The 24,084-nt window shown below is 43.4% G+C and overlaps 1 long non-coding RNA gene across 1 annotated transcript in view; it reads right to left on the reverse strand.

The window, feature by feature from the left end:
• Positions 1-24,084, reverse strand: part of LOC146822842 (uncharacterized) — a 100,938-nt gene that overhangs the window by 44,682 nt on the left and 32,172 nt on the right. Inside the window, exon 2 of the long non-coding RNA XR_014961844.1 lies at positions 11,557-11,632. This is a non-coding gene — a long non-coding RNA (uncharacterized LOC146822842). The remainder of the gene's footprint in view (positions 1-11,556; positions 11,633-24,084) is intronic.

The following is a 24,084-nucleotide window of genomic DNA, read 5'->3' on the forward strand; positions in this document are numbered from 1 at the left end:
GGCCCGGTCCCTTATTTCTCATTTTTTACATTGTAATTATTTGTCTGCATTCGTGCCCATTTGAGTAGAAGGGTAATTTGATGCAAGTACTGTGATAGCTATACTGCACCCTGGTCCTACCTGCTGTGCCAGGGACTGACTCAACTCCAGACTTTTATTCATTTTATATTGCTACATTTCTTTTTAATTACTGTGGAAAATGTCTAAAACTTTACGATCAGGAAGGGTAGTGGGAGAAAAACCTGCCCGGAAATTAACTACCTTCCGCACAAGAAACAAGTCAGTAACCAACCCACCTTTAAAAAGACAATGTCTGTTATCTGAACTTTGGGATCTATCTGGTATAAAAAAACCTAAATGTGCGACTCTACATAATCCAGATACTAAAGTCTTGGAAGTACACGTACCAACTACCTCTGTGCTCCGATTTCCCCAGGTCCAGCAGGGGGCCCCCCAAACTATGGCAGGAGGGTCTCCCTTTCGGGACCCTACAGATGGGAAGTTGACGATTATAAGTGAGCCAGTGCACATACCATCGATCCCTCAGTTACCCATGAATGACAGGCCGGGGGATGACCTGTCTGCACTATCCATTGATTTGGAACTATGGGGACGCTACGTAAGCCCTGCTAAAGTGGAATCTCTGGAGCAATTTAAAGTTCAGGGGGGAGCCACCCCATCAGGGTTAATGCTGTATAGTAGCACCCCGTCGCTAAATAGTCATGAAATATCTGACTTGCTAAACTCTTCCAAGAGCCCCGACCTCAATCTCCTGGATAATATCTGCACTGCAGAAGCACGAGAAAAGCCGATCTCTGAGTCCATGATCGCGCTGGAACAACTCCTTGCTTCAATTTTGCTGCTTCTAGGGAAATTTGTAGGCAGCTCGGACTGTATCCTTGAATCAGTTACCCAGATCCTAAAGTTATTGCTGCAGAAAGTGCCGGATGCGAGTAAGGCCTCTCCCCCTAAGTCTGAACAATCTGTATCTGAGGGGAAATTTAAAGCCATTAGAAGCGAACTAGTTAGGAAAAATGAAGAGTCTTCTATGGTCCCTCATAAGGAGTTGCCTTATACTGCAGCCTCTAACTGTATCAAGAATATAGTCCTGGAGATAGAGGAGGAGGATAAAGTCTTGCCAGGCCCCAAAACGGTTCAGGAATTATTTCCTATCTTTGTCCCGGATGGCGGAAAAGACCTCCTGGCCGACAAATCTGAGGTCAATGAAGAAAAGAGAAAATATGGTAAACAAAAAAGTACCAAAGCCAGTAAGAGGAAACCTATTCGAAAGTATAGAAAGAAGAAGCAACGGAGGATCATTTTCCAAAAATGCACAGAGACAAGGGAGAATGAAATAAGGAATGGGGAATCCTTTTCTACTGCTTTAAAAGTGGACATGGGTGTGAATTTATCCTCTTCAACCTCGGTGGAGGAGGAAATTGAACAAGGCAGCCTGCCTTCCCAGGAAGATTTAACACAAATTGGGGGCTCTCTCCCAGGCTCTCCTTCTCGGAGTGCTCTTGGAGGTCCAATTTCTAATCCATCTGGGTTTTTAAACCCTTTGGCCCCCCCCTTTGTGGTAACAATTGACTCTGAAAATTCTCGCCCTCCGGCCCGGCCTGTAAGTACGTCAAAGGCCCCTGTGGATGTGCGTGTACTAGATTTTGTTCCATTATTTGATACTGACCTCTTATTAAATAGAGCCTGGCTTCTCAAGCGTTTCAGTGAGGTTGAATGTCTCTATCACATTCAGTCTAGAGACATTGAACTGGTAACTTTGTTGGGTGGTAGTCGGGTTTTGAGTATTCGGGTGAAATTTTATTCCCCTATCATAACAAATTTGATACTAGAACAGGCTGAAAATTTTCAACGCTTAGGTATTGATATTCTACCTATCCCTACCCCAGGCAAGCCAAACTCTTTCGATAAGCAGGGGTTGAGGGGTGGTGAACAAAACGGGGTAACCTCTCCTCTGAGAGACCTGAAAATTTGGGTTTCCAGGGGAAAACGCACAGTATCGCACGTGAAGCCTCTCCCACTAGTTGAGAATTCCACACTCAATGATGACAATAACCGGTGGAATTGGCTCCATAGTGCATTATCAACAAAAAATAAGGATAACCCCAAATTGTTCCACCATCTTTAACCCAGCCTTAAACATAATTTCCTGGAATGCGGCCGGATTCCATAGCAGCCCGGAGAAAATGACCTTTTTATCCACTCTGGAGGCTGATATATTGTGCATCCAGGAAACATGGTGCATAGATAGGTTAACGCCTTTAAAAGATTTTTATGTTTTGGAAGTTCCGGCTGCGCCCTCTAAGAAAGGGCATGCTAGGGGGGGGCTCGCTTGTTTACTGTCAAATAAGTTTCAATGGAGATTTTCCCATTATATTGACTCCAATAGACTTTTCCACACAATAACACTAGAAAATATGTTCCATGACAATGTAAAATATCCCATGGTAATTTTCAATGTGTATATTCCGCCTGAGGAATGTTTTAATGATAAATTGCAGCGGGTTCTCCAGTATATGGATAAGATAAAAAATTCACCTCCTTTTCCTGTAATTTTGCTTATCGGTGATTTGAATTGTAAAGTTTCAAACGCTAGTCTAAAACTCTTCAGGGATAAAGCTAAGGAGGAAGCACATTGCATCCCCCAGACGCTCTTCCCTGAAAACTTAAAGACAAATAAAAGGGGGAAGATCTTGTTAAAAGAATTAGCGATCGGGGATGGTATTATCTTAAATGGAAGATTTCCATCTGACGTCCCCGCAAATCATACCCACAAATCCCCCTTTGGGTCATCAATTTTGGACTATGCTATCGCCAGCTACAGTCTGTTTCCCCAGATTCTTGACTTAAAGATCACACCCACGACTCTGAGCGACCACAGTATATTGTCACTATCAATTTCGTTAAATTCTATGAATACGGCATCCTGGTCGCTAAATGGCAGGGAGGCTACCTTCCACTCGACATCTGGAAGATGCTTCTGGAATAATGCTGCCATTAATGGGGTGCAGGAGCTACTGACCGATACCCTTAGGGAAATAGAAGAGTGGAACGGAAATGAAATAGTTTGTTTTGAGGAATTCATGGTAAAGATTTTATTGAATGCTAAAAAAACTGTCCCCCCTAGGAAAAAAGGAGAGGTTGTTTCTCTAACTCTCCGTAATCTGAATAGGGAATTAAACAAACTAATCCGTGCACAGTACGTCGAAAGGGTACTGGAACGTGGGAAAGATATCGCTAGGTTAAAAAGAAAGAGAAGCAGACTTAAGCTAAAAATTAAAAGGGACAGGGAGGATGAAGTATGGATTAAATTAAGGGAATCTGCTGCTTATGGCAACATTAAAGATTTTTGGGCAATAATCGGGAAAGGATGTGGTACTCGCCACTCCCCTACTCCCATAGCTATACCAGAAGATCTATGGTCCTATCATATCCGAGAATTATATGCAGGGAATGGGACCACAGGTGTGGATAACTTCATGTATGCTGCCCCTGATGACTCGGTCTTCTTTCCCTCTGAGAAGGAAATCGAGTTGGCTATAAAAAATATGCGATCCTCTGGGGCTATGGGACCGGATGAGCTTCCGATGACGGTCCTAAAACAAGACCCTTCAACCTGGAGTAAAATCTTGTACCCCCTGTTTAGGGCATGCCATCTTTCTAAACGTGTCCCTGCATCGTGGAGAGGAAGCATTCTGGTCCCTATCTTCAAAAAGGGAGCAAGGGACAGTCCCAGTAACTATCGCATGATTGCGCTCCTCGACTCCATCGGAAAGGTCTTTGCGAAATGCCTCCTGAGATTTCTTTCTGATTGGGTCGAGGAGCGCAACATCTTGCCGTTGGAACAGACTGGCTTCCGAAGGGAACATGGCACTCTGGACAACCTGACTGCCCTTCAGGTTATTACTGATAAATATGTCCAGGTGAGAGGGGGTGTTGTATACGCCGCCTTCATTGATTTCTCCACAGCGTTCGATAAAGTAGATCGGGGAACGCTGTGGAGAAAATTGGCGAGGATGGGTGTCCCTACTCCCCTGCTGGAATTGGTGCGGGCTCTGCACACTGAGACCTGGTGCAGGGTCTTAATGGGGGGCGAAAGGGGGCTGTCGGCCAAAATACCATCTCAGAATGGCCTTAAACAGGGCTGCTTATTGGCGCCCCTGTTGTTTTCCCTATACACAACTGACCTCCCTGCAGCTGTGTCCCATAGTGAGGGGATCGCACCGTTGATAGGAGGGGTGCCAATAGCCTGTCTGATGTATGCCGATGATGTGTTATTGCTTGACTTAACTCCCGTGGGTCTGGCTAATCGGCTTCAGGCTCTTCAGGACTTTGCTGGGGAGCATCATATGAAGATCAATATTAATAAAAGTAAAGTGATGTGTATTGCTGGTAGGAAGAAATGCCGCTCGACAAATTTTGGTTGGGCTATCGGAGGGCTTAGATTGGAGGTCGTAACTTGTTATACCTTTTTAGGGAAAATATTCTCGGTCAATATGAGCGAGAATTCTCATATAGAACATTGCTCCCGCAAAGCTCTTGCCCAAGGCAATGGGTTAAAGTCCCTATACCTGGCAACGGGGAAAAGACATTTTTCTAGCCTTCTAGAAGTATTTAGAGCTAAAATCCCCGCAACCATCTTGTATGGTATAGAAATAATTGAGATAAAATATTGGGACTTTTGCCACAAGACTGAGGGAAAACTCCTAAGATCCCTCTCGAATCTTAACAATGCCTGTCCACTGGCTGCTTGCAGGCTGGATTTTGGACTCAGGAGTGCCTGGGTTCAGGGGCTGTGCGCCTTAATAAGGTGGGTAGCCAGCTTAGCCAGAGCGAGAGAAGGAACCCTGCGAGTTTTACTCAAAAATGAACTTTTGGGCAATTTTAAGGAGTTCTCTAAACTTGTTAGTAATTTTAGAAGGGCTGTGAAAATCCTTAGACTGGATGAAAGCGCCCTTTTCTCCTATTCTCCCACGCAGTTAAAGCAGGTCCTCAGGGAGGCTTCGTGGGAGTATTGTTTTCTATCTGACAAAAAAACAGTTGGAGATAAAAGGAATGTGGAGCCGCTGATCTCCTCCTATAGCTTGAAACAGCCCTAACCATATGCCCTGTGGAACCTGCCACATGGGATACGTAGGTTTTGGTTTTTATTACGTTATGACCTAATCCCTCTTAACGTGTTGCTGTCTAAATGGCATGGCACTTCACCGTTGTGCAATCTATGTAAATTAAATAACCAGGACTGTATGCATGTACTTTTGATTTGTCCTATGTTACGTAGCTTGCGCAAGCGATGGCTTAAAGTAATTTGTCTTCGCCTCAGCATTGTCACTTTACAAGATTTTCTTCATGCACTTTATTGCCCACCAAATGAAATGTTCTGTGCTTATGTTTTTAACTTTTTTAAAGGATTTTTAGCTATTTATTAAATTCTCTGGAAGATTGTGCCGGCCCGGCCTTGTGGGACTGATGGCTTGCAGTGTACCTATTACGGTCCGAATACTATGTTTTTATAATTCTTGTACTTGTGATGACTGTGTTGCTTTGTCTGTACATGTTTATGTGGCCCTCTTTGAGAGCCAAAACATAATAAATAAATTTGATTTGAACAGTAGCGAAAAAGGAGCGTAGATTATGGGCTGTTGATCTGCCTTGAATGAAACCAGATTGATCTGGTCTGGCTATGAGCGGTAGGAGGGGCTTTAACCTATTAGCAATCAGTTTGGCAAGGATCTTTACATCAACATTAATTTGAGAAGTCTATATGAGTCACAAAGATTTGCTTATTTATCATGTTTTAAAAGTGAGATGATCACTACCTCACACATAGTTGGTGGCAGTGATACACACTCCAATGATTCTTGGTGTACTTCCTGCAGTTGGGGCGCCAACTCTTCTGTGTATGTTTTATATAAAGAAGTTGTAAACCCATCTAGCCCAGGTGCTTTCTTGCCAGGAAGGCTGCTAATAACCTGTGTTATGTCTTCCACCAAAAAAGGTTTGTCTAGGTAGGACCTATGAGCTTCACTGAGCCAAAGCAGTTCAATGGAGTCTAAGTATGTGCCAAGTTGTGTGGCTTGTTGTTCTCTGACGGGAGTCTAATTGTCATTGGGTAGCTCAGCTGTAAAGGTTGGTGGTGTGTGTCATTTAAGTGTATTAGTGACGGTTCTGCCTGGCCTATTGCCTTCGCCATAGCTGCGTGCTTTCGTGTTTTTCCCCAGGAATCGAGTCTCTCTTTCTGCCCTCTGCCCCGAACTCTGAGATTTTCTCCCGCAGGGAAGCCAGATGTGTGGACGCGCCTGACTGATAAAACATTGATTCCGTGGATCTAATGTCATGCTCCAACTTAGTTAGTGTTGCCCTGATTGACCTCATAACCCTTGCTTGCCGAGAGATACATGCACCTCTTATAACTGTTTTAAAGCCTCCCATAAGGTGGAGGGAGAGTCCACTGAAACCTCAGTCATGGAAAAGAATTGGGTGATCTCAATTCCGATCTGCTCTCTAAATGCTGCATCTAAAAGAGAGTGTGGTGGGAGGGGGCTAGCTGAACGTCTGTGGTATTGTCCAGCGCAGCACAACTGGGGCATGGTCCGACAGTGTGTGAGGCCAGTGTAGCACGTCTATGGTCCAGGATGCAATATCACCAGTAACCAGCCAATGATCTAGTCTGGGCCAGGCGCTATGATATGGGGAGATGCAAGTTCTCTCCCTGGTTCCTGGATTTCTGCTGTGCCAGATGTCGGTGAGATTGTGGTCAGGGATAATGGTGTTTAGTTGCTGGGCTGCCTTTGTGTGTGGGCAGAGAGCGGCCTCGACTCTGTACCATTTCTTTTTTAAAGTGACATTAAAGTCCCATATGACTGTCTCTTCCCCCGCTGCCAGTGCCCTTGCCCATACAGTGAGAATTTTTCTTGGCTCATCCACATTTGGACTTTATATAGCCACTAAAATAACAGGTGGACATCAACGTGCCATTTAGAATGACGTAACGCCCATCTGGGTCAATCTGTGTGTTTGTAGTGGTCCAGTCCAAGCCATGCCTGATCAGCACTGAAACTCCCCTTGCATAATTGGAGTACGGGGAGTGTATCTCCCCCAGTATCTGCTGTGTAATTTAGGATGGGTACCACAGTTCAAGTGAGTTTCTTGTAGGAAACACACATCTATTTGATGTCTTATTAAATATTCATGCATTAATCTAGATTTTCTGAAATCATTAAGCCCTCCGATATTCCAGGTAAGAAATTTATCCTCTGTCATGTTACAACTGGTATATTATATAGTGTGTACTTATATAGGACAGGAGCACATTGGAACAAAGAGCGATACAGATAGTTTTACTAACAAAATCCTGGGGTGCAAATAGGATTTTAAAAAAAGATGGATAAATACAACAAACTATGATCTACTGTATGCAAATGATGTATAGCTGATGACTGTATGTCTGATAATGCTGCAAACACCATAACCCTCCCCCACCCCCACAACCTCGCACTTAAGTTGTGACATATTACCTTCCCTCCCTTTGCCTTCCCCCTTTAACAAAAAAGCAAAAACACATGGGAGATCTCCCTCTGGGGCTTGGGACACCGGCATTATGCAGGCTGGTGGCAGGGTGGCCAGGCCACAGCAGTTGTTATGGAATCTGATAAATATAAAACTTACGCTGTTACAGAGTGAAGTGCATGAAATAAACAGTCTACGCACTGAATTAGCAAGTGCTACTGTCGTATATATTTATTAAACAGTAGATGAATAACTGAAGTAGATAACGATTTAACAAACAAGCACGCACGCTTGCAGCTGGCGAAAAGTCACGAACAGACTGTGACGTGCTTTAAGTACTTCCCCAAACATTCCATGTGACGTATGAGTAAACTACCAATAGGATTACAGATTACAAGAAAGTACACTCAACGGTTGACTGCAATAACCTTAAGCGGGATACAACATCTCCCTTTCATATCAATTAAACCTTGGAACACTCAATATATATATCTGACGCTTATATATGAACCTAGTTTGCATCAATACACAATAAAGTCTTTGTATATCTTTGGAAAACGAGATATTCTTCCAGAAGAGGTGCTTACATTCTCTTCTTGACCTGGATCCGACACTTCATTTGCTAGTGTATTCCTGAAGCTTGGACTTTCAACTTCTACCTTGCGATGCACTGTATCTATCTCTCTCTAACGCTACATCTGACTCTGACTTTGAAGTTCGGTTGATAACACTTTCTCGAACTGAATCATCACTTTCCATCTTCTCCCTTTGCTTGAATTTTGTATCCTTCTCTTTATAACTCAAATCATACCATACATTGTTTTGATCATTATCTGCATTACTTTTTCTTTCTTTGGAAAGTAAATCTTTCTGCATTTCTTTTACTTTAATTACATCTGACTTGTGTCTCCAACCAAAATCTTGCAGGAACACTGAACTGCTTGACACACCTTTAACTTCTCTTGGCTCATAAAACTTTGACTCTCCTTTAAACTTTACAAACGGTTTCTTGAGCAACACCCAGTCACCAACAATGATGTCTTTTTCTACCGCTCTGTGAACTTTATCATGATATGCTTTAGATTTGAGTTGATGTTCTACGATCCTTTCCTTTACTTTCAATTCTGAATCCTTCACACCAATTCCTTTCAAATCACAGTCTTTTCTTAACACGAACCTTGGTGAAATTGAAGAGACACATTGTCTGCCTCTCATGAGAAAAAATGGTGAATACCCGGTCACACTATTAGCTGTGCCATTGTATGCTTTGACTCTTTCGCGAATGAATTCCTGTACTGGATACCCTGCTGCCAACGCTAATTGAATACCTTCCTTCAAGAATCGATTCACCCTTTCCACTTGTCCATTAGATTTTGGCGAGTAATATGGTGTTTTTTCCTGCACAATTTCATTATGTTTCAAAAATTTAACCATTTTCTCTGAGACTAATTGACTACCATTGTCTGATACCAACATTTTTGGTAAACCTTCAATAGCAAAGCAAGCTTCCAAAAATTTAATTACACAGTCAGAGTTAATCACGGATACAAATTTGTGATAAATCCATTTGCTATAGTAATCACTCAATACAATTAGATATTTAGAATCATGTTCTAACAGATTTAATGGACCAGCAAAATCAATGGCCACTTTAACCCATGGTGCGATAGGAATTTGGACCAATTGCTTTTCTTGCACCCTTGTCTTCCAATGCTTGTCAGATTTTAGACAAATTACACAGTTTTCAACAAACATGTTAACATCAGCATCTAATCCCGGCCACCAATAATGCTCCTTTAACAATTTTTTTGTCATGGTCGATCCTAAATGGCTTTCATGTGCCTTATCAATCAACTTCCTTCTTATTTTAGTTGGTGGAACTAACACATCTCCCCTTAAAACAAAACCATGGTCAATACACAGCTCATTTGCTACTTGAAAATATGTTTTGAGATCTGATGAAAGATTTCTTATTGGTGGCCAATTGTTTACAGTATAATACTTTACCTTTGTCAATACTGAATTGTTTTCTATGTTTTCCAACCATTCTGCCTCATCCCCTACCTTTAAATCTTTGTTTACATCTTTTATACAAGATACAACCCATTCTGTGTTCTCCTCAACTTTTGGTTCATTAGTATTTAAAGGTAACCTAGATAAACAGTCTGCTCTTACATTATTTTTCCCTGAAATATGACTTATAGTAAACGTGTACTCTTGAAGCCTAGACAAAAGTCTTACCAATCTGGCTGACAAATTTCCATTACCTCTACCATATCCATCCATTAAAAACGTTAACGGTTTATGATCCGTAACTAGTTCAAATTGTTTACCCCACAAATACATTTTTAGCTTTTCCACTGCCCACACACATGCGAGAGCTTCCCTTTCTATAGTGCTATAGTGGACTTCTGCTTCCTGTAGTCGTCTTGAAATAAAAGCAATTGTATGTGAATTACCTTTTACCTTTCGTGTGAAGACGGCACCAATACCCACCGAACTTGCATCCACCGTCACAATGTTTATTCCTTCTGGATCATATGGTTTCAATGAAGGTGCAGATATAATTGCGTGTTTGACCTTTTCAAAAGCATCATTCTGACTTGTAGACCATGCAAATTTTTCACCTTTTCGCAACAGTGTGCGTAATGGTTCAACCACTTCTGAATAATTCTCAATAAATCGTGAATAGTATTCACTTAACCCCAAGAATGACTTTAAGGATTCTTTATCATGTGGAATTGGTGCATCTTTAATAGCTCTCACTAAATCCAGTTTTGGCTTTATGCCGTCTCCACTAATTATGTGCCCTAAATATTCAATTTCAGTTTGCAAAAATTTACATTTTTCTTTTGAAACCGTCATACCTCTTTCATTAAGCTTATTCAACACTGTATCTAGAACTTTGTTATGTTCTTCCACACTACTTGCATGAATAAGTATATCATCCTGGAATTTCTGTACTCCATCAATTCCTTTTAAAATACACTCCATCAATTTTTGAAATACACTTGATGAAGACGCCAGACCAAATGGTAATCTTTTAAACCTATACGCACCTAATGGTGTGATGAATGTCGTAAAATCTTTAGATTTTTCAGATAACTTGACTTGGTGATACGCCGACTTGAGGTCAATGAGGGAAAAATATCTTGATCCATTTGTTGCCGCCAAAATTTCTTGTATTTTTGGCAATGGAAAACAATCAACCACAATATTTTTATTCAATGACCTCAAGTCTGCGCATAAACGCACCTCACCATTTTTTTTTTTAATTAAAACAATAGCAGAAACCCATTCCGCCGAATCAGTTTGTTCAATTACTTCCTCCTTGACTAACTTTTCTAGAACTGTTTGTAAATCAGATTTAACTGACAAGGGAATTGATCTTACCTTGTGTTTTATCGGAATTGCACCACTCTTAAGTTTAATGTTATGTTCAAATCCATTTACACAACCAATTCTATCTTCGAATAATCTTGAATACTTGTTCAGCACCATATTTATGTCATATGGAGAAGATACTACACTAACATCAGAAATTGAGCATACCCACTTATCATCCAAAACGATTGGGTCTTCTGCACCAGGTTTTAAAATTATTCCCAAACGAGCCAAATCCCTCCAACCGACTAAATTCCTTCCTCGTTCTGCAACATACACTTTAGTAGTGATAGATCTACCTTTGACATCTAACTCATCATAGAAATACCCTAACATGTTGATGTCAAATTCACCAAAGGCTTTGGGATTCACATCAGAAGCTAAAAGGTCAACTTGTGGCCAATTTTGTACGTACTTTTGATCTGAAACAATCGTTATAGGTGATCCTGAATCTGCCATTATATTTAATTCAACATTTCCAATGTGTGCAATACCCAATGGTCCTTTGATAGATTTATAATCATCTCCTAACGTTAATATTATATTGGAACACATCTCCTCATCAAAATCTTCCACTGCATGTACTTTTACTTTTGAATATTTTTGTGATCTGAAGTTTTTACATACACCCGCAAAATGCCCTACCTTAAAACATTTTGTACACTTCTTTCCTTGTGCCGGGCATTCCGCGTAATCTGCTTTGTGATTTCTGGAACCACACCTAAAACAAATAATTGTGTTACTTTCTGAATTAGACAACATCTTATTCCGTCTGTCAGCAACACTTATAAATTTCTTATTATCCTGAACGTAATAAACACTTGACTTTGAATTGCTTTCAGAAGCAAGGACTTTAGAACTTTCCAAAGATCTTTCAATTCCTTTTGCAATGTCAATAGTTTCTTCTAATGTTGGGTTTTTACATGCTAACAATCTTTCTTGAACTTTCTTTTCAAAACAATGGAACACAAACTGGTCACGTATATACACATCAACCATTTCATTATAGTCACATTTTGTTGCTAATACACGCAAACACGCAATGTATTCTTCTATTGTCTCATCTTCAGACTGCTTGCGCATAGCAAAACGATGTCTGCCTATCATTATATTTGGTTCTTCACCAAATTGCTTTTCCAATCTTTTTGTTGCTTCTTGGAATTCATCAAGAGGAATAAACTGCCCGGGTTGAGCCTCATATTCTGGTAAACTGTCGAAAATTTCCTGACCTGCTGCACCTAGTAAACCAAACATTATCGCTTTTTTTCTTTCTGGCTCGTATTTTTTTCCATCAATAGCGACTAAATAGTTTTCAAATGCCCGAAACCAATTTTTCCACCTCATAACTGGTTTTCCAGGCTCACTCAGAAATGCAGCTGGTGCACTGATATTCGAATTACTCGCCATGTTTTCCTTTCAAAACTAGAAATTACGGGAAGATAGAACAGTAATTAAATGTATTTCTCACAGAATATTAAAATATGTATTGAAAATAATTCACTCAATTATAGTTGAATATTATTTTTGAAATAGCCAATATGTTCTTCAAATTCAATTGAATACACTTCTGATTGTCAAACATAGAACTCTTCCTTCAAAATGGATTTCATTATCATTACCTTTCCAGAATGAAGTATACGCTTTTTAATATGCCTTCGAATCTACACAGGCATTGCGCATTCAATAATACAAAAAAAAAAAATGGAGTCACGCAACGCGTTACGTAACGCGTTTGACTACGTCACCTCAATTGTTTACTCAGCTGACGATGTAACTGTCAAACGACCAACGAACATATGCGGCAGTTGAAACTGACAGTTGACTTCAGTTACGATGCTACTAACTGGATTTCATGTAGAAGATGCCTGGCAAGAAATACAAGATTGCCAATTTCAATAATTTGTATAATTTTTCACCAAACGAAAGACTCGTAGTAACTTGCCTCAAAGATTTAAGCTGTAAGCGCCACACAAGCCGTCAACTTCTATTTTCATCACACTCCTGCCGGTAGCCACGCTATGAACAATTAGAATACGCGCATATTAATTAATGAATTAAACGCTCGTAGCGAAAACAATATCCTCACTTGCCTGAACGTAGAACTTTGTAGACTTCGCTTCATAGAAGAAATTCACCAAACATTTTCTTAAATGGTCAGGATCCCGAACTCGTCGCCATTTGAAGTGCATGAAATAAACAGTCTACGCACTGAATTAGCAAGTGCTACTGTCGTATATATTTATTAAACAGTAGATGAATAACTGAAGTAGATAACGATTTAACGAACAAGCACGCACGCTTGCAGCTGGCGAAAAGTCACGAACAGACTGTGACGTGCTTTAAGTACTTCCCCAAACATTCCATGTGACGTATGAGTAAACTACCAATAGGATTACAGATTACAAGAAAGTACACTCAACGGTTGACTGCAATAACCTTAAGCGGGATACAACACAGAGTCGAAGGGAATAGGTAACCTTTAGCTTAGCAGTGGTAGTGACCAGGTGAGCCATATTCTATAAATTACATACAAGGGGCAGTAAAGCAATACACAAAAAATCAGGTTAGATATGTAAGTAATTTTCGCTCAGGCTCTGTTCTGATTCAGTTTGATGTGAGGAGCGAGGTGGCATCTTTTTGGTGCATATGTGCTTGGTGTACTTGAGGGCTGTCTTGGCGTCAGTGAAAAAGTGAGATTGCCCTTCATATGTTATTTTTAACTTGGTGGGTACAGCATGGCATAAGGAATAGAGGCACTTTGCAGGTTACGTTTTGCAGATGCAAATTCCCTGTGATCGGCCTGCACCAATGGAGTGTAGTCTGGGGAAAAGGAGAGAGAGTCCCCTGGTGTGTTAATGGGCTCTTGTCTCTGGCTGACCTTAAAATTGTGTCTCTGTAATTTAGAAGGCATGCAATTATGAGATGAGGTGCAGTTCCTACCGGTGATCTGGGCCCGTATGTGCGGTGTGCACGTTCAACAATCATCATTGATGAGAGCGCCGGTCCAAACAATTCACGCAGTAGGTTCTCTATTTATGGCTCCAGTTTCGGGATGGCAGTAGTCTCTGGCAGACCAATAATTCTGAGGTTATTTTGCCTTGTGCGCGCTTCTAAGTCCACATTTTTCACTTTAATCACCACCAGTACCTTTTCCATACTTAGCAGCTTGTACCCTAGATTCGGCTTGGAAGTCTTGGGTGTCTGAAATTTTATTCTCCAGGGTGTCTAGGCAGACTTCATGAGTGTCTACTCTCTTTTTCACCCTGTCTAGGCTAAAGGTGAGGATATCAATGTTATTGTTGATTGTTTTAATGCTGGAACGTATATCCAGCAATATGGTGCGCAAGTCCTCCTCTTGATGTTCCCCCAAGTCTTTGGCATCATGATCAGTGTCCGGTTCTGAGTCTGTTGTACGGGACTGGCAAATGGAAGTTTAGATTGTCTGGGGCCGGTCTTCCCCATTGTGCCAGGTGTCACACCAGAGTGTAGAGCAGCTTGGGAATGAAGATGCTGCCACTACCATGGTATACAGCAGGTCTAGCTGGTTAAGTGTGATTTCACTATGTCACAGATGTCACCTCTGCTCACGTTTGGATAACAGAACTCCTACACCGGGGTTGGTGTTATGCAAGTCAAGATATAAGAGAGCTTAGGGCCTGACGCCTAATGGGAGCACGCATCAGCGGGACCAAGGGGAATCCACCCCGCGAGTTGCTCCCCGAACAGCTGCAGTAGTGGGCAGCCCTGCCTCCCTGATCCCACTTGCACAACTATACAGAACGGGGAGGGGTACAGAGGCCAGCCCACAGTCCTACCACACACACGGAAGGCTGCAGTTTTCAATACCCACCCAGCTCTGAAGCGCGGGCGGTGCACTACAAAGCATGGTCCCCAATGTGCCCCTCAAAAGCCCTCACCAGCCCCAATGGACACAGGCTGCCAAACGGAGACTAGGCGCAGGCAGCAGAGGTGCACGTGGTCGCGCACACCACTGACTCCGGCCCGCACTCACGTCACCAGGCAGCTCCACTGCTCCTCTGTAGTCTCCTCAGGATGCCAGCCCGGAAGCCGCACTCCCTCCTCTGTGTCATTTGCAGGCACTCTCTGGAGCTAGCCCAATTGGGGGCTCCCTCACGCAGGCTCTGGTGTTTCGCAGTGATAGTCTGGGTCCCACAAGCCGCAGACAGCAGCGCCGGGGTCCCAGCGTCCCACGCACCAGGCCAGTCACTGCCCAAAGGAAGAATCCGCAGATGGTCCGGCACTGCCGTGCTGCCAGCCGGGTCTTCACAGCACGACCGAAGCGGAGGGGGCCCAGTTGAGCTCTGATTTTTTAAACCCGCTCCATAGCGCCATGGCACCCATGTTGACTCCCAAGTTAGGCCTCAGCACGTCAAGTCCGATAGCTCAGTTTCAGCCTCTCCTTCATGCCTGTAGAGCTGCACAGCTGTAGTGGGGGATGTAGTTAATGGATTCCCTTAATTTAAAGCAGTGGATTCCAAGTTCAGATGGCGATAATGTAGGATATGTTAGCCTGGAACCCCTCTAGAAGGCAGCCATACTGCGGCGCGGTGAAGCCACAGCCCGACTGGAAAGTTGCACTTTATGCCAATGATTTATTAATCTATTCGGTGGATCCTCTTATTTCGATCGCGAGGGTTGAAGTACTGGGAATTTTAAGCCCAGCGGTGCAGGGGAACACACCCTATGACTTCGGGTTCGTCCTGTTTCAGACCTACAGAAACACAGAGTCTTCTGGGTGAAGTCAAAGATCAGTTTATTGGCTGCAGACCAATTACAGGTATCCTAGAAGTACAACAGCGTGTATGTTCTCAGGAGACTGCTGAAAATCACAGAAACGGGCTTCTCCTTAAATACAAAATATCATGCTTCAGGCACACATTCCTTGGTTTTACGATATGGCCATATACATGTATACATTTCAAACGAAAAGGCAGAGTCATGATGACCATTCCACATTCCAGTTAAGCCAGCCCGCAATTATTTACCCAGCAAGGCTCAGATCCCACATCAGATATCGATAGGCCCCAATAAACATGAGCATCTCCTGTTTGGAAAACAAGCCATAAAGCAGGAACAGTCAGGTGCGAAAGAGATTAGCTGGAGGCTCGTGTAGGATGAAAAGACTTTATGGTGTGTCAAGCCCTGATGCTAATCACAGGTGGCCAGAAGACGGGGAGCTCGTGAGACCGGACTGACCTGGGGCAGCGGAGCCAAGCTGCCCAGGTCACAGAAAAGTCAAAGAAAGGCACATGTGCTCTAAAAGGCCCGTATTTGCTTCATGCTATGTAGCCCATGTGAGGGCAACCATAAGATGGCCACCGCTCCAAGATGGAACCCACGTAGTGATGTATAATAACGTATTCACAGTGCATTCATAGCTAAAACGTTACACAAAGCACTTGTACATACCGCATTAACCATTCGCGGTTCACTAATACCGGGATAGACAGGGGTAGGGCCCTGCCTCCTACGCGGTCCCAAATTGCAAAGTACGACAGACCCTCCTTTTGCCCTTACATAGGCAATAACTATACTCATTTCAATCCGAGTCTAGGTCAATATTCACGAGTCATGGAGATGTTGCTGTAGCATCATCCTATTACTTAGCTCGTCCCTCGATACAGGTTTCCTTACACATATTGTAGCACAGAGGCCACATATCGCAGGAGCACACTGTATGCACAGACAGAACAGGAAAAGGATGGCTAAGATCATTCCAATGACCATCAGAACTTTCCAACCCCAGGCAGATATCAGTTCCCAGAACCACCCCACCAGTGACCAATCTCCTTTATCCACGTGTATGGACTCAGATATTTTATGTAGTTTGGAGATGGCTTGATAAACTGTTGGAGCGTTGTCTGGTATGAAAATGCAACAACTAGATTGGATAACCTTACATACCCCACAGCGGTCTGCAAGTATAACGTCTAGAACCATGCGGTTCTGCAAAGTCATGAGGCGATCCGCTTGGAGCTCAGCTGTCAAATTACCAAGGGCACCAGCCGTAACATTAACAGTGGATTCAACCACACGAGTCAGTTGTCTCAGGTTCCTACTATTGACCATAGGTCCCCAAAACGGCAGGAAATCCCGCTTCCTGACCGGCAGTATCCTCCTTACTAATCACGCCCCTCACAACTCTGGTCTTGTGATAGTCAGAGGCGGCAGTAAATGTTGGCGGTAGCAGATTTGCAATATAACATGTGCCCGAGAAATCAGGGGGCAACCATGTATATGCTCGGTCATTGCAGATAAAATATGCACCCTTGGCAGCCAAAAACGCAGGGGAAAACTGTGATGGAAAAGTGTACGTTTCAGTACAGTCACTTCTCCCCAGTTGAGCTCTTGGATTCTGACCATTACCTTGCAAACAGAACCGACCTATGTGGGGTACGACCCAGATTGGGGATGAGATTTTTCGCTGTCTTTCACCCAGACTAATACTATACCCCGTCGCGTTCCACCCTACATAAGCGCTCAACTCTTCTTTGGGAATAGATGAGTATGCGTTGATATCTCTGCTCATATCGGCAACTCCTTTCATTAAAGCTTTAATATTGGTGCTAGGTCTGATGGAACGCGGTTGTCGCTGGGAGTACGCATCTAGTGCAAAGAGAAACATGGTCTGGAATGCCCATGACGATCCATTGTAACTAAACGGCAGCACTAGATAGGGAATACCCTTATTAATGGTATGTGGCATTAAACCACACACCCAGCAATTGGTTGTATTCATGACTAGTTGGTGCTGGTGCAGGAGCTGAATAAACGAGTTGTTTACAAATTCAGACCGTCTAGCTTGTTCATGTTCAGGCAGAGGGTGAAAAGAGTGTGAGGAGACAGTAGGAGGAGGTATAGGCTGTACAGTGGGTGCAATGGGCTCTTGAGAGGAGAAGAATACAAATCCTACAGTAAACACTACCGTACTACATAATATAAACAGGCATAATAATACAAAACGTTTGCTCTTCATTATTTTACATATTCTTGCTTTAAAGTTCATTTCCTCAGCGAGTCTCTCCATCTTAAAAAACTCCATCCTCTAATCGTGCCGCTCGTGGCGGGTGAGTATCTTCTGCTAAGGGGTACGCCTGTCAGTCCAGGGAACGCCCTAGACCAACCAGAACCGTTGACCTAACGTCTTCGGCCTGTACCCCAAAGTCTTGGCACCGCGACCCTGCGGCTGAACCCGGATGGTGGTTCGAAAAACAAAAATCAAGAAAGTCCTTCAGATGGGAGAGTTCTGGTATCAAAAACAAAAGGGTAAGGAAAAAGAATATTTATTTGTCCATAGGCCTTGGTCTTAGATTATAATGAAAACGGCCAGGTACTGTCTGATCTTGAAACAAGAGTTCAGGCTCTGTAGTGTCCAATCGAATTGACGGTGGCACAGCTTCTTGCAAAATATCGTCACTCTGTTGTGCTGAAGTTGTGCCTTTTATGCGTGCATCACTGAACGGCACAAAACGAGGTACAGTGTCTGTTTCAGAGTCAGCGATACCCTCCTGGACCCACTGGTCATACGGCAGAGGCAAAGGGATCCTTTTCACGTGGGCGCCGTGGATCCAGTTCTTCTTCCCCTTTACTCGAACAGCTGATCTTGTAGACAGAAGTACGAGATGAGGGCCGATCCAACGAGGCTCATCGTTGCTTTTGCGCTGAAAATTTTTCACCAAAACCCACGTGCCAGGGTCGATAGGGTGTCCTGGAGCCTCAGAGGCCTGGGGAAGAGTATCGTGCACCTGTTGGTGTAAAACACGTAATTTAGCCGTCAATTCGTACAAGTAATCAAGCAGTACTGGATGTTCGATTTCACTGAATTTCGTCGGTCTTGGCACACCCCATACATTAGCCGGGCGGCCAAAAATAATCTCGTATGGGCTAAGTCCCACTCGTGAGTGTACGGTCATTCTGGTGGACAGGAGCGCTAGAGGCAGAGCATCAGGACATTTAAGACCTGAGCTCGCCTGGATTTTGGCCAGTTTGAATTTTAGAGCGCCATTGTAGCGCTCTACTAATCCAGCTGATTGGGGATGATTTGCAGCGTGGAATTTCTGCTTTATCCCTACTCCCTCACACACATTCTTCATCACTTGACCCACAAACTCACTCCCGTTATCACTCCACACCATTCTTGGCATTCCAAACCTAGGGAAAAATTCCTTCACAAGGGCTTTGGCTGTGGATAGAGCAGTGTTGTCCTTTAGGGGATAGGCCTCTATCCATTTTGAAAAAGCGCAGACAACCACCAATACATATTTCAGGTTGTTGCACCTTTCCATGTGGATAAAATCTAGCTGCAAAACTTCAAATGGATATGATGGAGGCACAAAATGACCAGCTGGAGTTGGGGTTCCCCTACCAGGGTTGTACTTCAAGCATACCATACAATTCTTGAACACATTCTCTGCGCACTTAGGAATTCCAGCATTCTGCCATACTGGAGCCAACAACTTACAGATTCCTTTCGTATTGATATGTGCCATTCCATGTGCCATAGTAACCACTGGAAGCACATATGCATCAGGTAACAACCATCGCCTATGTTCTGACAAATCAATCCAACAACCATTCTCATCCAACTTACCCATACTTTCTGTCCACTTGCTCAACTCTTTCTCTGTGGCTTCAGCTTGAAGGGACTTTACACTCTATTGTGTTTTCACACATTCCAACATCACCAACCCATCTTGCAGGGCCTGCAACATACATTTGAGTCTTTACATGTTTTGCAGTTTCTTTCGCGACTTCATCAGCAAACGCATTACCACGACCAACATCATCAGTGATTTTCTTGTGCGCACTGCATTTCATAATCGCAACTTGTAACGGTAGGGTCAGCGACTCAAGGAGATCATTCACCAACTTGCCATTCTGAATCTTAGCTCCATGCGAAGTCAGGAAACCACGTTCTTTCCACAATCGCCCAAAACTATGAGCCACGCCAAAGGCGTACTGGCTATCCGTATATGTGTTCACTTTCATTCCTTCAGACAACACGCATGCTCTTGTAAGGGCAATCAATTCTGCTGCTTGAGCAGAATTTTGTGGCACACGTGCAGTTTCCACAATCGTGTGCAAAGTCGTGATAGCATATGCAGCAGTCGTATCACCATTTGGAAGCTTAAAACACGAACCATCCACCCATAAAGTACCATCACACTCAGTCAGGGGAGTATCTTTAAGATCTACTCTTCCTTTCGTCTCTTCTTCTGTTCTGAACAGACAATCATGTTGCTCAATCTCATCTAGGTCTGCTGGGATTGGTAATAGTGTAGCTGGATTCAACGTGTTGCATCTCTTTATGTGTATATGGTTTGCTAACAGTGTCAGCTCATAACCAGATAATCGCGCACTAGTTAAGTGTTGTGTCTTGGTCCTGTTTAACAATGTGTCCACAGCATGCGGAACCATAACAATCAATGTATTATCCATCACTAGGCCAGCAGACTGTCGAATAGACATAGCTGCGGCGGCTGTGGCTTTCAGACAACTTGGCAATGCCCTCGCTACCGGGTCCAAGGTTGACGAAAAATATGCGCATGGACGCGGTCTGTCGCCAAAAGGCTGTGTTAACACTGATAATGCGCAACCATCTTTCTCATGAACATACAATGTAAAAGGCTTGCTGTAGTCAGGGGTACCCAACACAGGAGCTGAACATAATGCATTACGCAACTCCAAAAAACTTTTCTGACACTCTTCAGACCATGGAATAGGATTCGGTGTGTCTTTGCATGTTAATGCTAACAGAGGTTTTGCCAACAAGGAAAAATTAGGAATCCAATGCCTACAGTATGAAGTAATGCCCAAGAAAGCACGCACTTCTCTCTGTGTTCTTGGCACACTCAACTGTGCAATGGCTTGAATTCTTTCTGGGGTCAGTTTCCTTCCCTCCTTCGATAAGAGATGACCTAAGTAGGTCACTTCTTGTCGACAATATTGCAGCTTTGAGAGAGACACTTTGTGATGAAAGGCAGACAAATGACGCAACAATGACAAGGTAGCGTTTTTGCAAATCTTTTCAGTATCCACGGCGAATAGTAAATCGTCGACGTACTGAATGAGGATAGCGCCACTTGGTAAAACAAGTGCATCAAACTGCGCTTTTAAAGCCTGACTGTATATTGATGGACTTTCACAGTAGCCCTGGGGAGCGCGTTTAAAGCGGAAGCTTCGGCCTCCTAAACTAAAGCCAATAATGTCTCTGCTCTCCTCTGCAATTGGGATGCTAAAGAAAGCATTCTTCAGATTGATCACTGAGAACCATGCAGCGGAGGCTGGAATCATGGTTAACAAGGCAGTTATATCAGGGACAACTGGAAACTGCGGCACAACAATCTTATTAACCTCTCTAAGATCAATCACAAATCTGTAAACAGGTGGTTGTGAAGGGTCCGTTCGTTTTAAGACAGGTAAAACAGGACTATTGCAAACGTTGCCTCTTGTCTCTTCAATTACACCCTTTTTAATCAAATCACTGACAATTGCTAACAATGCTTTCTGACCTTCATTGGAGATCTTGTACTGGGGAATACGTGGCAATCTGACATTGGCTTTTAAAGTGACCACATATGGCGGTATTTCCAAAAGACCCACATCATTGGGACCAGTAGCCCAAAGGACATCCGGAAGGGATGACAATTCGGGTGGCATTGCATTTTTAGACAAATACATCGGGGAAATCACTTTCTTGCCTAATGTAAGTTGTACTCCTGAGGGAGAACAATATAGCGTTGCATGCAATCTTTTTAGCAAATCTAATCCTAGCAAATTTTCACCACAACCTGTTGTTAGGATGAGGGGTGCTTTTAGCTCACAAGGTCCAACAGAAAGTGACATAGGACTAGAAATCGGGTTCCTAACTGGGGCGCCAGAAAAACCTACTGAGACATTCATTTCGCCAGACAAAGGCGCGCCAGGGAGTTTTGAATGCATGATTGAACTCTTTGCAGCACCAGTATCCAGCAGAAAGGGCTCCGTTACATTTGCTGTAGTTACTTTAACATAAGGTCCGCTCTGATCCACTGGCACTGAAACAACTCCCTCTCTCTGTCTACGGCTGTCCTAGTAATCATTATCTTCTACATTGTCATCTTCTGCATAATAATCGTTATTGTAGTACTGAGCTGTATTACCAGTCGCGTTGGCTTGCTGATCAAAGCTATTTATGGTATTTTGAGGCGGAAGAGGACGCGCGTTCTGGGGAGCATTTCCACGCCCTCTGCCTCTAGGAGCTTGCTGACCACCTCTACCTCTTGCGCCATACGCATTACTGTTACGCTGCATTAATTTAGGGCAACTATATTTAAAATGACCTTCCTCTTTGCAATATGAACATTGGTTGGGACCTACAGGGATTCGTGGTTGATAATACCCATTCATTTGCTGATTACTCTGAAACTGTTGGAGCTGCTGATAGATACCTTGTGTTTGCCTATAATTATTCTGTCCTCCTCCTGGCGGATAGGCCTGCTGCAAAAGGACCTTTGTCTTCAGTTCTTTCGTTTTCTTATCTGTTCTATCCTTCTCATCTTTGTCTCTATTCTCATAATACTGTGCAGTAGCCAGTATTTGCGCTGAATAGGAAACAGCCCAGGAACTTTCTGAGTCTTTTAATTTCTTACACAACTCGGGAAGTAGATTCTGCACAAATTTATCAACAAATAACCATTGGCCACCTTCAGTACTCATGTCTTGACCACTGTGGTCGATAAACGTTTCTTCAAACCTGGTAAAGAAATCGGACACTGTCTCATCTTTCTTCTGCTTACATGCGGATAGTTTATCCCAATTTACGCGCATCGCAGGCATTATAGTTTTCATGTAGGTAATAATTCGACCAGGGAGTTCTGCTACTAAAGGGTCAGGTTTCGCGCCACCAACTTGGCCAGCATCTGCAGCAATGATATTAGCCCATGTGTTACCCAATTCTGCAGCGTGATCTACATTACGAATGGATCCCCATAAAGGCTGTGGAACAACATTCCCAAACAACATATCTATGTCAGCCAAATTCATTACACACGATTCTGCAGTTTGGGATAACTCCTTATAATATCCTGTAGGGTTCTTACGGGGGTCAGGCAATGTCTGCTTAAGTGCTAACACCTCAGATCGCTTCCATGGAACATGTACCCAAACACGCTGAAAATGAGCTGGGACAGCTGGATTAGCATTTAAATCAGCAGGTCTCTACACTGGAGGAACCTCACGCATCGGATATTGGTGCGCTTTTACCTTTTTCCCCACAGGGAGTTCCTGTTCGAACAATGATTGCTGACAATCGCCATTTCTGAAGGACAGTAAAGTCGCAACTGCTTTCTCTACATTGGGACCCACAATTGTACCTTTTCCAAAATCAAATTGCACTCGACACAATTCCTGTGGGTTTGGGTTTGCACCATTATCCTCCAATTCCTCACAGAGGAATTCACACATTTTGTCAAAGACATACCTCTGTGTTGGGGCATCCCATTGGTGAAAAACGGTAACAACTGATTCCACATCATAAAGTGAAGGGAAACCAATCCACCTACGCGCCAGATGATCTAACACCTCTTTCTCGTCAGGACCAGGCAGCTGACTGCGCAATAGCTTACGCTGTAAGGCAGGAGTCGCACTAGATGACCCAAAGAGAGGCAACATTAAACTAGTAACTACATTAGCTAGTCGTTGTCGTGCTGAAGGAGAAGTTGAGGCGAAAACGGGGGGATAGACAGAGGGAAGAAAAACAGATTCAGATACAGGTACCTGGGTAGTGTAAGAAGGAGCACCAGGGGAAGCCGCTGGCGTGTTAGACAAAGTCGCAGGAAGCACGGGGGTAACAGGTAACAAGACTGGTGGCCCTTGAGAGGGCTGCACTGCAGGGATAGGAGCCAGCTGAAGTGGAGCTGGCGGCATATTCACTGGAGGGTGCACATTTACAAGCTGTGGAGGTGCTGTGGCATTTTGCGCATATGGGGGTGGTGAACTTAACAAATGGGACATTAGGGAATCTTTCTCTTTCTCTTTTGTCTCATCTTGCACGAGGGGTGACAAAACAGGGTAACATTTATCAATCCCTAGTTTGCGCTGTCTGTGCAATTGCTCATTCATTTGTTCCTCCTCATTATCTTTAAATTGCACAGCTGCTTGCATCACTGACAT

This window comes from Triturus cristatus, chromosome 5_2 (assembly GCF_964204655.1).
Source record: "Triturus cristatus chromosome 5_2, aTriCri1.1, whole genome shotgun sequence".
Classification (NCBI taxonomy): domain Eukaryota; kingdom Metazoa; phylum Chordata; class Amphibia; order Caudata; family Salamandridae; genus Triturus; species Triturus cristatus.